This window comes from Capsicum annuum, chromosome 1 (genome assembly GCF_002878395.1).
Source record: "Capsicum annuum cultivar UCD-10X-F1 chromosome 1, UCD10Xv1.1, whole genome shotgun sequence".
NCBI classification, from domain to species: Eukaryota; Viridiplantae; Streptophyta; class Magnoliopsida; order Solanales; family Solanaceae; genus Capsicum; species Capsicum annuum.
In genome coordinates, this window is record NC_061111.1 from 22280458 (window position 1) to 22290805 (window position 10348).

At 34.9% G+C, this 10348-nt stretch overlaps 1 pseudogene; it reads right to left on the reverse strand.

Annotated features, from left to right (window-relative positions):
- Window positions 1-3226: 3226 nt before the first annotated feature.
- LOC107853592 lies at window positions 3227-9384 on the reverse strand (annotated as a pseudogene).
- Window positions 9385-10348: the final 964 nt, after the last annotated feature.

Genomic DNA, 10348 nt, shown 5'->3' on the forward strand with positions numbered 1-10348 from the left:
TTCTTTAACATAAAAATGCACAAACCCCAAGCACATATCTGAAATCGAAATCAAAGTATAACCCTAGACAAAAAATCTAAAATGAACAATTTATAAGCACACAAATCTTAAAAAAGGGGGACATTTTGTTAAAATAAAAACGCACAAATTTCAAGCAAATATATAAAAACGGCGTCAAACAAAAACCCTAAAAAAACATCAAAAATCCTAAAATCAACAACGGAATCAATAATATATAAGCTCACATACCCAAAATCGACAACTACACCTAAAATCGAACTTAAAAATAACTTTCTAGAACTTTCGATTCAAACAACAACGCACCAAAATAAGAAAATAGTTAAATGAAGGGTCGTAATTGAGAAGAAACATACATGCAGATTCCTACGCGATTCTCAGTTGAAGAAGACGAAGAAACAATCGTGAAAAAATTTGGACCGGGTCGGGTGTGGTTTTAAGTTGGGTCGGCCTTGGCTTTAATTTGGTTCGGATTTGGGATGAATTTAGCTGAATTTAATTAAAAAATACTAGCGAATAAGAAAGCAACACGTGTCCCTCCGTTAGTGATAAGAGTATATTTATATCTTTTCATTAACAGCGAGTGTATATATGTACCTAAAATATAACGAGGATATATTTGTACCATTTATTAAAATTCAGGGTATTTTCGTACCTTTTCTGATTAATCTATAATATATTATCTATATCTATATCTATATCTATAAATTATAATTTATAATCTATATCTATAATATATTAAAAGTGTGAAGACAGATAGAAAAGTGAATTGAACTTTTTACCCTTCATTAAAAGACTCTTCTTAGGATAAACTATCTTTTCACTATTTTTTAAATTTATTATTTAATTATTTTTTATTATATTAACTAAATTTTCTAAAATATATAGTAGGAAATAATCAATTAATATTTTCTTTTTTACTAGACTGAATGAGGCGATCAAGAAAGTCGTGGGCCTCGTAGTACCCGCATACGACAGCTCTGTAGAGCTTTTCGGGTCGAAAACCTGTTCGACGTCAGAACCGATCTCAAAACCCTAATATCACCTCAGAGAAAGGACTTTCTCCATATCTATATCTATGCAACTAGTTCTTTCACTTGCTTCCAAATCCATCCATCGTACTTACTCAAAAGCAACTTTTACTATAATATAGACTACAGAGAAATCCAAATCCGATAAACATTAATTGAGCACAAGTTTAATAAGTTTTAGGATTTAAATAAAAAAATTGATGAATAAAATTTTAGAATTTTAATATGTTCGTGAGTCATATTTTAGTGTGATGAAAGAAGAGTCTTACCATATATTCTCTGTCTCTTTAAATATTAATTCTCTTAATAATTTTTGCCATATATTTCCTCTTATCAAATATTTTAGGACTATTTAATATTTAAAATATTTTTTCATACTATAGATTTTAGGACTATTTAATTTTAAATATTATAAAAATCTATAATCTATATTAAATTTTTTGAACTTTTTATTCTTTATTAAAAGACTCTTATTTAGACAAAACTATCTTTTCACTATTTTTTAATTTATTATTTAATTATTTTTTATTAAATTAACTAAACTTCCTAAAATATATAGTAGGAGAATTAATTAATATTTTTCTTCCTACTAGACTTCCTAAAATATATGATAGGAGAATTAATTAGTATTTTCCTTTCTACTGTTCAATTAAAAAAATACTTCTAAAATATGACTCTATTAAAAAAAACATTTCTATAAATATTGAAATGTATGTTAAACTAGAGAACAAATCATTTTACCTATTGGTAGAATATGATTGATGCTCATCTAACTCGATTCAATTGCATGCCCAGATGGTGAATGCTTGATTTTCTAACCCTCTACTTCTTTATTGTTTTTGTCAGCATAATATAATTCAACATATGTGTATATATATCTCTCTTCTTTGTTTTTATTCAAAATCATTCTTTAGGATCAAAATTTTTGCTCAGACAAGAGTTAGTTGGATCAAATCGAAACTTTGTGATCAAAATTAGATTTTATTTATAGTTTATAGGTCGTAGATGAATGTCGGCTGGCTTTGAAGAATTTCTCGTGTAAAGGTTAGGTTTAATTGTTTTGTTTTGATAGCTTTATTATCTTATTGTTTTATTTTAATTTACAGATGCTAGATGAACGTGGGTTGACTTTAATTTTTTTTTTAGGTAAAAGTTAGGTTTAATTGTATTATCGTAATATCTCTATTAGTTTGTTATTTTGTGGCAGTTTACAGTTCGAAGATGAATCTTGATCAGCTTTGAAAAAATTTTGTGTGTAAAATGTAAGTTTAATTGTATTATTTTGATATCACTTTTATCGTATTATTTTGTTTTAATTTACAAGTGATAGATAAATGTTGATCGGCTTTGAGGAATTTTTTTATGTAAAAGTTAGATTTAGTTGTATTACTTTGATATCTCTATTATCATATTATTTTGTTATTGTTTACAGGTGGTAGATGAGTGTCAGACGATTTTGAGAATTTTTTTTTGTGTAAAGATTAGATTTAATTGTATTATTTTGATGTCTTTATCATTATATTATTTTGTTGGAATTTACAGATGGTAGATGAATGTCAATCGACTTTTAAAAATATTTTTGATAAAGATTAAGTTTAATAAATAAATTCTCCATCGTTACATACTAAAAAATATTGAATTTAATTATTATATTCATCTTTATTATTTAAACAAATATCTTATTTAATGTACTGTTTGAACTCATTAATGTGCAAGTTGCGTACACTTAAACTAGTAAATATGAATTACTTAGAGTCTGTTTAGATTGATTGAAGCCAGTGTTGAAGTGCTGGAGCTTAATTTACGAGGAATACAAATAACTATAAAGAATAAAAAAATTAAAATAACTAAACAAAGCAAAACAACCTTTAAGCCAAAATTAGTCAAAAACAATAAGTTGCTTTGGCGTATTTTTTGACTAATTTTAATTTATTTATAAAATCACTTTGCTTAAAAGCTACTCTGATTTTTGTCAAAAACTTCAAAATATTGAGAAAACAAATATTAGTTAGCATAAAAATAGATTTATAATTAATAGCATGCATAATAAATATGATCTTCACGATTTAATAGCAAAATATATTATAGCACCAATAAGTTGGTATATATGAGACATTGTTAAATGTTAAAAAGAAGCGATTTTTTTTTTCACAAATGTGATCTTCACAATACCAGGTATTGATAATGGCAGAGTGACCTTGCAACCAAATAGTTGCTAAGCAGCCAATATTTTTGCATTTAGCTGCTTGAAAGCTGTTGTTGTTGTAATATCTTGTCAACAAGATACCTTCCAAGGGAATTGATAGGCTTGGAGTCAGAATGTTGCATTCCCCTCTGTCTAATTTTAATTCGAGCAAGATAATCTGCTGCTATCCAAGCAAAACTTAACATAACAGTACTTGAGACAGCATCTGGCGTGTGCAACTCGCGTGCTCTAGTCACCCAGTGAGGATGGTAGGTGACCCGAGATACCATGCAGATGCCTTTCGTTCATACATACCATTCTTCTCATCAAAGGAAAGTTGATCAAAATCAGGCTCCATATGCTCGAAAACATTCCTGAACTCTTTCCGCAGTATATTATATGAGTGCTTCAGCCTCTCTTTTAATTCCCCTTGCTTCTTTGCATTGTACTTTGCCATGGACCATATATGTCCGGTAACCACCTCTTCCTCCCTCTTAACATTGTATTGTCCTAAAAGCCCATTCAACTGACCATCATAAGAACATTTCCGGTTCCATGCATCATCTATGAAATCTTCATATCCCGGGATCTCAAGATTAGTGTCATATGGGATGGCTTCAGGGACAAACTCAAGTCCAGCAGATTCTCCATCCTCTGCATCAAATACATCTTCCACTTGCCTACATAATTTGCCCAAAATATTTCTTCGACTTGTATGACTGAAATTCCTCTTTCCCCATGAAAGGATACATTTTTGGTTTGAGGTCAAATGGCATGGTGACAAGTTTTCCAGTTTTGGGGAAATCAACGGCTAGAGCAGCAAGCTCTGCCAATTTAAGGCACTTCTTGTTATTTCCCACAATATAGTCGGGTATGCAGAATCTGTATATTACAACAACAACCTCAACTCTAGTTCAAGTATAAACAAGAACACAATGAAGCATCAAATACCCTCAACACAAGATCAAAATGACCTTTCCAAGAGGTGTATTTATTTTTTCAGAAAATAAAGATGAAACAGAAATTGAATAGGCCAAGTCGTCTGAATTCACGGAGTTTCCTTTAAGGAAATAATTCCCCTCACTGTACTCGAGGTTGTGGAATTTTTCCTTCCAAGATAAAATGACCAACAATCCAACTATAGCGGTACCTCAAATGGTCGGATTCTATAAACGCACTCAACGATTTTTATGATCACATAGAGTATTTTGATGACAAGAAGAATGTTTTTTAATTCAGAAAATTTCATACTCAAAACCTGTGGAAGAAAGCAGGTTTTTATAGCCATAACATGCCTCTTTGAAAAGGTGACATTGGTTCAATTTAGAGGTGTGATTTTTTCCTGAAAATGCATGTCTGTTTATCCTAAACAGTGCATCTGTTCCGAACAGGTATGTCATTTCGTGAATCAGAGTGTATTTTCGTTGAACTATTGCAACTTTCTGTAGCATCTGTTCAAAAACAGTGACATCAATTCATGAAGCAATGCAACCTTCTGCAGCAACATCAGTTTGAAAATGTACACCAGTTTATGAAACAGTGGCACCAATTCATTCAAACCAGTGAAACAGTGCGCTGCATGCATGCATTTATAAATGGAGTTTCAAAACACTGTTTTCGGATTGAATTTATTTATTTTTGTCAAATAAAATTTGTCCAAAAAGATAGATCTCGTCGATCCAAATCCAAAGCCGAGCGATGACGGCGTGAGGCATCACCTAGTTCTTGCCTCACTATTTATGTGGAGTTAGTGTTTCTCAATATAAACACCCTCAAGTTCTCTTCTTCCACCAATGTGGGAGAAAGAGTAAACTTGCCAATTTGGGAGTACACTTTCCATTTTTGTGTCTCCTTCCCTCCACTCTTTTACTCTCCATTTTTCCATTCACACTTCTTTCATCTACTATGAACCCAACACTTCTCATCCATAGCTCCAAGTTCACAGAGGTCAGCATGAACCACATGTGCATTACAGATTTCTCCTAGACTCTCTACGACCATGTTCTTTGAGAAAAAAATCGATTATGTCCTGTAAATAAAGAAAAAAAATAGTCAAAAACTGAAACAAATAAATAGCGCATCCGAAAAATAAAATACAAAAGAATATTAGGCAACCAGTTGAATGATCCAACAGATAACCAAGTGCCAAAAGTAGACGTAAATTCCTAATGAAGTGCAAAGTCAGTTGAATATACCCAGATATGAGATACCACAGATGATCACAAATATTCTGAGCCATGAAGAGCACTCGATCTATTATAAGTGTCTTTAGCTAGTTCTTTATATTTTAGTGAGTGTGCCTACAGAAAAGTCTCTCCCACTTCAATTACAACTAAATCCATTATGGAAAAACCATACAACTTAAATATGAACGATGCAATGGAAAATACATAATCACAGGAGCGTCAACTTGGGTGCATAATACAAGAAAAGTGAGCAACAAAACTCAAGGCAGTTGTTAAAAGATAAATATAAGCTAAGGAAATGCTAGTTTTCAAGAAGGCTTATACTTATCAGCATTCTAACCAAGTTAACATTATGTTGGGTTCAATTGGTGTAAATGGAAAATGGAGGGACACAACCTTTTATGAAAAGACATATTGTTTTGGAAAAGGAGTGACCGTTCAGATAGTTGTGTTTGTTCAGATAAAGACACAATGTTTCGAATGAACAGACATGACTCTTCCAAACGATACTCCTTTTCGGATGAACCATTGCCACCTTTCGGAAGGGGCACTTGATGGCTATATAAACCTGCATTTATCCACAGGTTTTGGTATGAAAAATTTTCTTAAATACAAACTCTTCTTGTCTTCAAAACATTCCTTGTGATCAATCAAATCGTTGAGTGAGTTCGACGAACCCAATTATTTGAGGTACCACTATAGTTGGATTGAAAGTCATTTCATCCTGGGAGGAAGATTTCAAAACCTCGGGTATAGTGAGGGGAATTATTCCTTAAGGACACTCCGTGAAGTCGGGGGACTTGGCTTTACATTTCTGTTTCACCTTAATTTCTGAAAAAATAAAACACACTTCTTAGAAAGATCAAGTGTTGACGTTATTGTGTCAAATTATAGATTCTTGTACCCGAAAACGTTGAAAAACACAACACATTACACTGTAAAACCAATTTATAGGATGATATGAATCAAAGCTGCGAGAAATATCACTATAGTTGGGTTACCGAATTGTTAACATCACGACCCAACTGTTTAAGTTCTGCAGGTGGCATAGTCCATTGGCATCCAGCTTTTCTTACTGGTGGGATGAGATTTTCATCCCATGTCGCAAAGTAGAGGTCACCGTCAAGGTCACTCCCTGATGCTTCATTTGGATGTGGCCTATCTCCCTTCCGAGGGAAGACCAGACAATCATAGAGATGGTGTAAACCAGGAACATCTACAGCCTCCAGAATCCTCACATCCCAGGGATGAAGACACGGGTTCTTTGTAATTATAACAAGGCCCTTTATTACTTGAAGATTTTTCTTGAGATCAGAAAACTTTGGACCATGCTTAACAAAACAATTCTCCAAAGAAGGGCTTGACACTTGAATAAAGCACTAGCCTAGCTCAAGTTCACCTAATTCATCCAAACAGCCCATCAACCACCTTCCTGAGGGAACAAATATCCTTGACTTATTACTGAGGTCACCAAGCTGAGCAGCTCTAATGCTAGTCAACATCCCTCTTAAATGAGGCTCACTTTGAGGTTTAAAACCTGCACTCAACATTATAGCCACTGTAAAAGCCACGTCTGAATCAACGAGTATTTTATTCAACCTTGATAACATTTCCCCCTGCATTTCCCAAAATATTTTATCTTTAACGTCCAAGGATGACAGCAGGGTTATTATTTGCCGGTTCAGAAAACCAGGCTGTAATCTCATCCAAGAGCAGATTTCGAGGATAGTGTGATTTGAGTCAAATTTCTTCATACTTGGTCTCACAGAAAGGCGGATACCATCATTCTTTGCCGGCCAACATGCGACAACACCTTTACAACCAGCATACCTTATCTGATATGCACAAGGAGGATTGACACTTAACTGCAACTTCTATAGCTAGATCGGCTGACATCGTGCCGATTCCATCGGAGAAAACATACCCATTTCTTTCTATATCTGGAAGCTTGGAGTTAACCTCGCTTGGAAGGACTTCCACTGTTGCATGGGTTGATGAAAAGCACTGTCCCATCCTAGCTGCACATTTTGCAACATTCCTGTAACGGAACTTTCCCATCCAGCTTATGATGCTGGTCACCCTAATTTTTGGGACTTCTGCAAAAAACCAGGCAGAGGGAGAATGCCGGAAAGGTGTACTTTCGACCACACAGATAAAATCCTTTATTCAGAATATTTTTCACCCTTTGGAAGATAGCAGTTCCCTGGGGATTAGAATTTGATGTAATTTCTCTCACAATGGTGGCAGCATAGTATGTCAAAATATTCCTATTCAAGTTCCACATGCCCTCATCCATGAAAGTAATCCGCAAAAAACGATCTGAAACATGCTTATAGTTCCTGAGGACTCTATTGGATAGCTCCACAGTCGACGGAAGACAGTATGCTTTGGTTGGGGTAGTAACCAACCTCTACAACATCATCAGATTCTCCAGTTCTCTTGAGAAGGTTAGGATTATTCAACAGCCATCTCTGGATGTGCTGCAACTTCTGAATAGCATCATTGACAGGCCTTTTGTACGAAAATATGTGCTTCAGTGCAGCTAAGTTAACCCCCTCCTGATGTCTTTTAAGCAAAGAAAAGAATTCATTTGTCATCTGATGCTGATTAACTATGCCTTTGTGCAAAACCACATTCACCAGGAACACGACCTTAAAGCTTATACCTTCATGGTTTTGGAAGCAGAAGAAAGGTTCTGGCATAGAAACCCCAAAATCAGGCTCATCTCTCACCCGGAGCCGCTGCCTGTTACATGGTTCTACCATGGGCACCCTACTTTCTTTGAAATGTTTCTTGGCCTTTTCAAAGCTAGGACCATTGTGAGGCCGAATTGAGATACGGTAGGTATTACACCTACCAATGGCTCCACTACATGTAATGTCTGTGGTTCTGATCCATTGATCATCATCATCTAACAATTCAAATCCAACTGATTCTTCAACATCATCATCATCAGTTCTATAGAAAACCAACGGCGATGAAACCAGCTGCAACAATATTACCAAAGACGCAGAGTCAGGGGCGGATCCAGGATTTTCAGTGAGGGGTTCAGTAGTATATGTATGGACTAGTCGAAGGGGGTTCAACCTCTACTATTATAAAAAAAAATTTTACCATGTAAAAATAGTATAATTTTCGGACGAAGGTGTTTAGATGAACCCCCTGGACCCTATGTAGATCCGCCACTGCGCAGAGTCTTTACATTCCTTTATCTCATTGATTTCCCTCAGAAAAAACTCTATCTTGAAATTGCATTTTATAACGGCATGTCTTGCTTCACCCCGGAAAGAGAAAACAGTATTCCTTGTGAAAAGTACTTTGCATGTCCCATTGTATGGGTCCACAAGAAAGTTAGCACCAGTATGAGGTCCCCTCCAACCAACCACAAAGTCATCATTACTAACCAGTACACCAATTTCTACATTAACATCCGAAAACTTAAAGGGCATGGTAGTTCTTCTCCTCTCATTCATACGAGAGGGAATTCCAGGACCCAAACTAACCTTCAGAGGCTTCTGTTCTAATAAGAGTTCATTACGCCTAGCAGCATCAAGAGCATACTTCACGGACCTTGAAGATGCAAAATGAACAAATGCATGAGGTTCCACTTTTGTGTAATCGTTCGTTCTTTGCACCCTCTCTACATTAATATCATAAGTTGGGTAAGAGTCGGGAGGAGTGGATGAAGTCTTTAATCTACACCTCCACACTTGTCCAACTTGTTCTTCCAGATATTCCGAAAGCATTTTTGCGTTGACATCATTGCTGAACCCGCCAACACTGATTTGAGTCACTACAAGATCCTTTTCAGAACCCACTGATCCCATCTTTTTCTTTAAGGATTCACAAGAACTTTAGAACTCGCTTATTCACACAACCTCCATGTCCACCTGTTGCAAGAACCAATACTTGTGAATAAAATGAAAAAGAAAACAAATCTTATAGAATCGACAATGTATGAGGCAACAAATATTTAACTATTCATAGAACGAGTTATGATGAGAGCCAACAGAGAATAACAGGAAAGCAAGCTTTACTTGAATTCACTCGTACCATTGATCCAGCCAGTCATAAAACTTAAAAATTCCCAAAGACTCAAGACATTCACCAGCATTTCGGAAAACAAAAAATTAAATGAAATGTATAAGCTACCCATGCTACAAACGTTTTTAAGAAACCCTTAGCTTAAGGTGATTTCAACATTTCCTGAAATGTATAAGCTGCCTAAAGGATCTCTTCTTCTCTTTACTTTTCATCTCTATAAAACCCATAAAATGGCTTCAACATTTTCTGAAAAGTATAAGCTACTGTAGTTTTTTTTTTATAAAATCCTTCTATTTTTGCAACTCAAGGAAGTCCTTAAAGTACTTTCAACCTATGTTGCTTGGACTCTTCGAAAATGCTGACGGGAGCGTGTCGGATCCTCCAAAAAGTAGTGCATTTTTGGAGGATTTGATACGGGTGAGGGAGTATTTTTGGAGGGTTGAAGCAACATAGTTTCAACTATTTTTAGCGGATTTTAGCACACTAATATTCCTATTTCAGTTTATTTAACTCTTAACTCTAAACCCAGAAATACGGAACGAAGACTAAACAACTCAACATGTACGAAGTATCGCAAAAGTATTTAACTGTCTTACTTTCTACCTCCAAAAATAGGTAATAGTCAGTTTCATCCCTCTGAAATCCCTGACCTTTCTGATTCACCAACTTCTAGACGGGCTTTTTATGATTCAACAAAGAATCAAACTTATTTAAATGTTCCTGCTACTTTATATTTCCTTGAAAAAGGGGCTCAACCTACTGGAACTGTTCAGATATTTTAAAGAAGGTGGAGGTTTTTAAGGAACTTCGTATTTGCAGAACAAACTGCATTATAAGTTACTCCCTCCATCCCTAAATAAGTGATTATTGTCTAAATAAAGGTA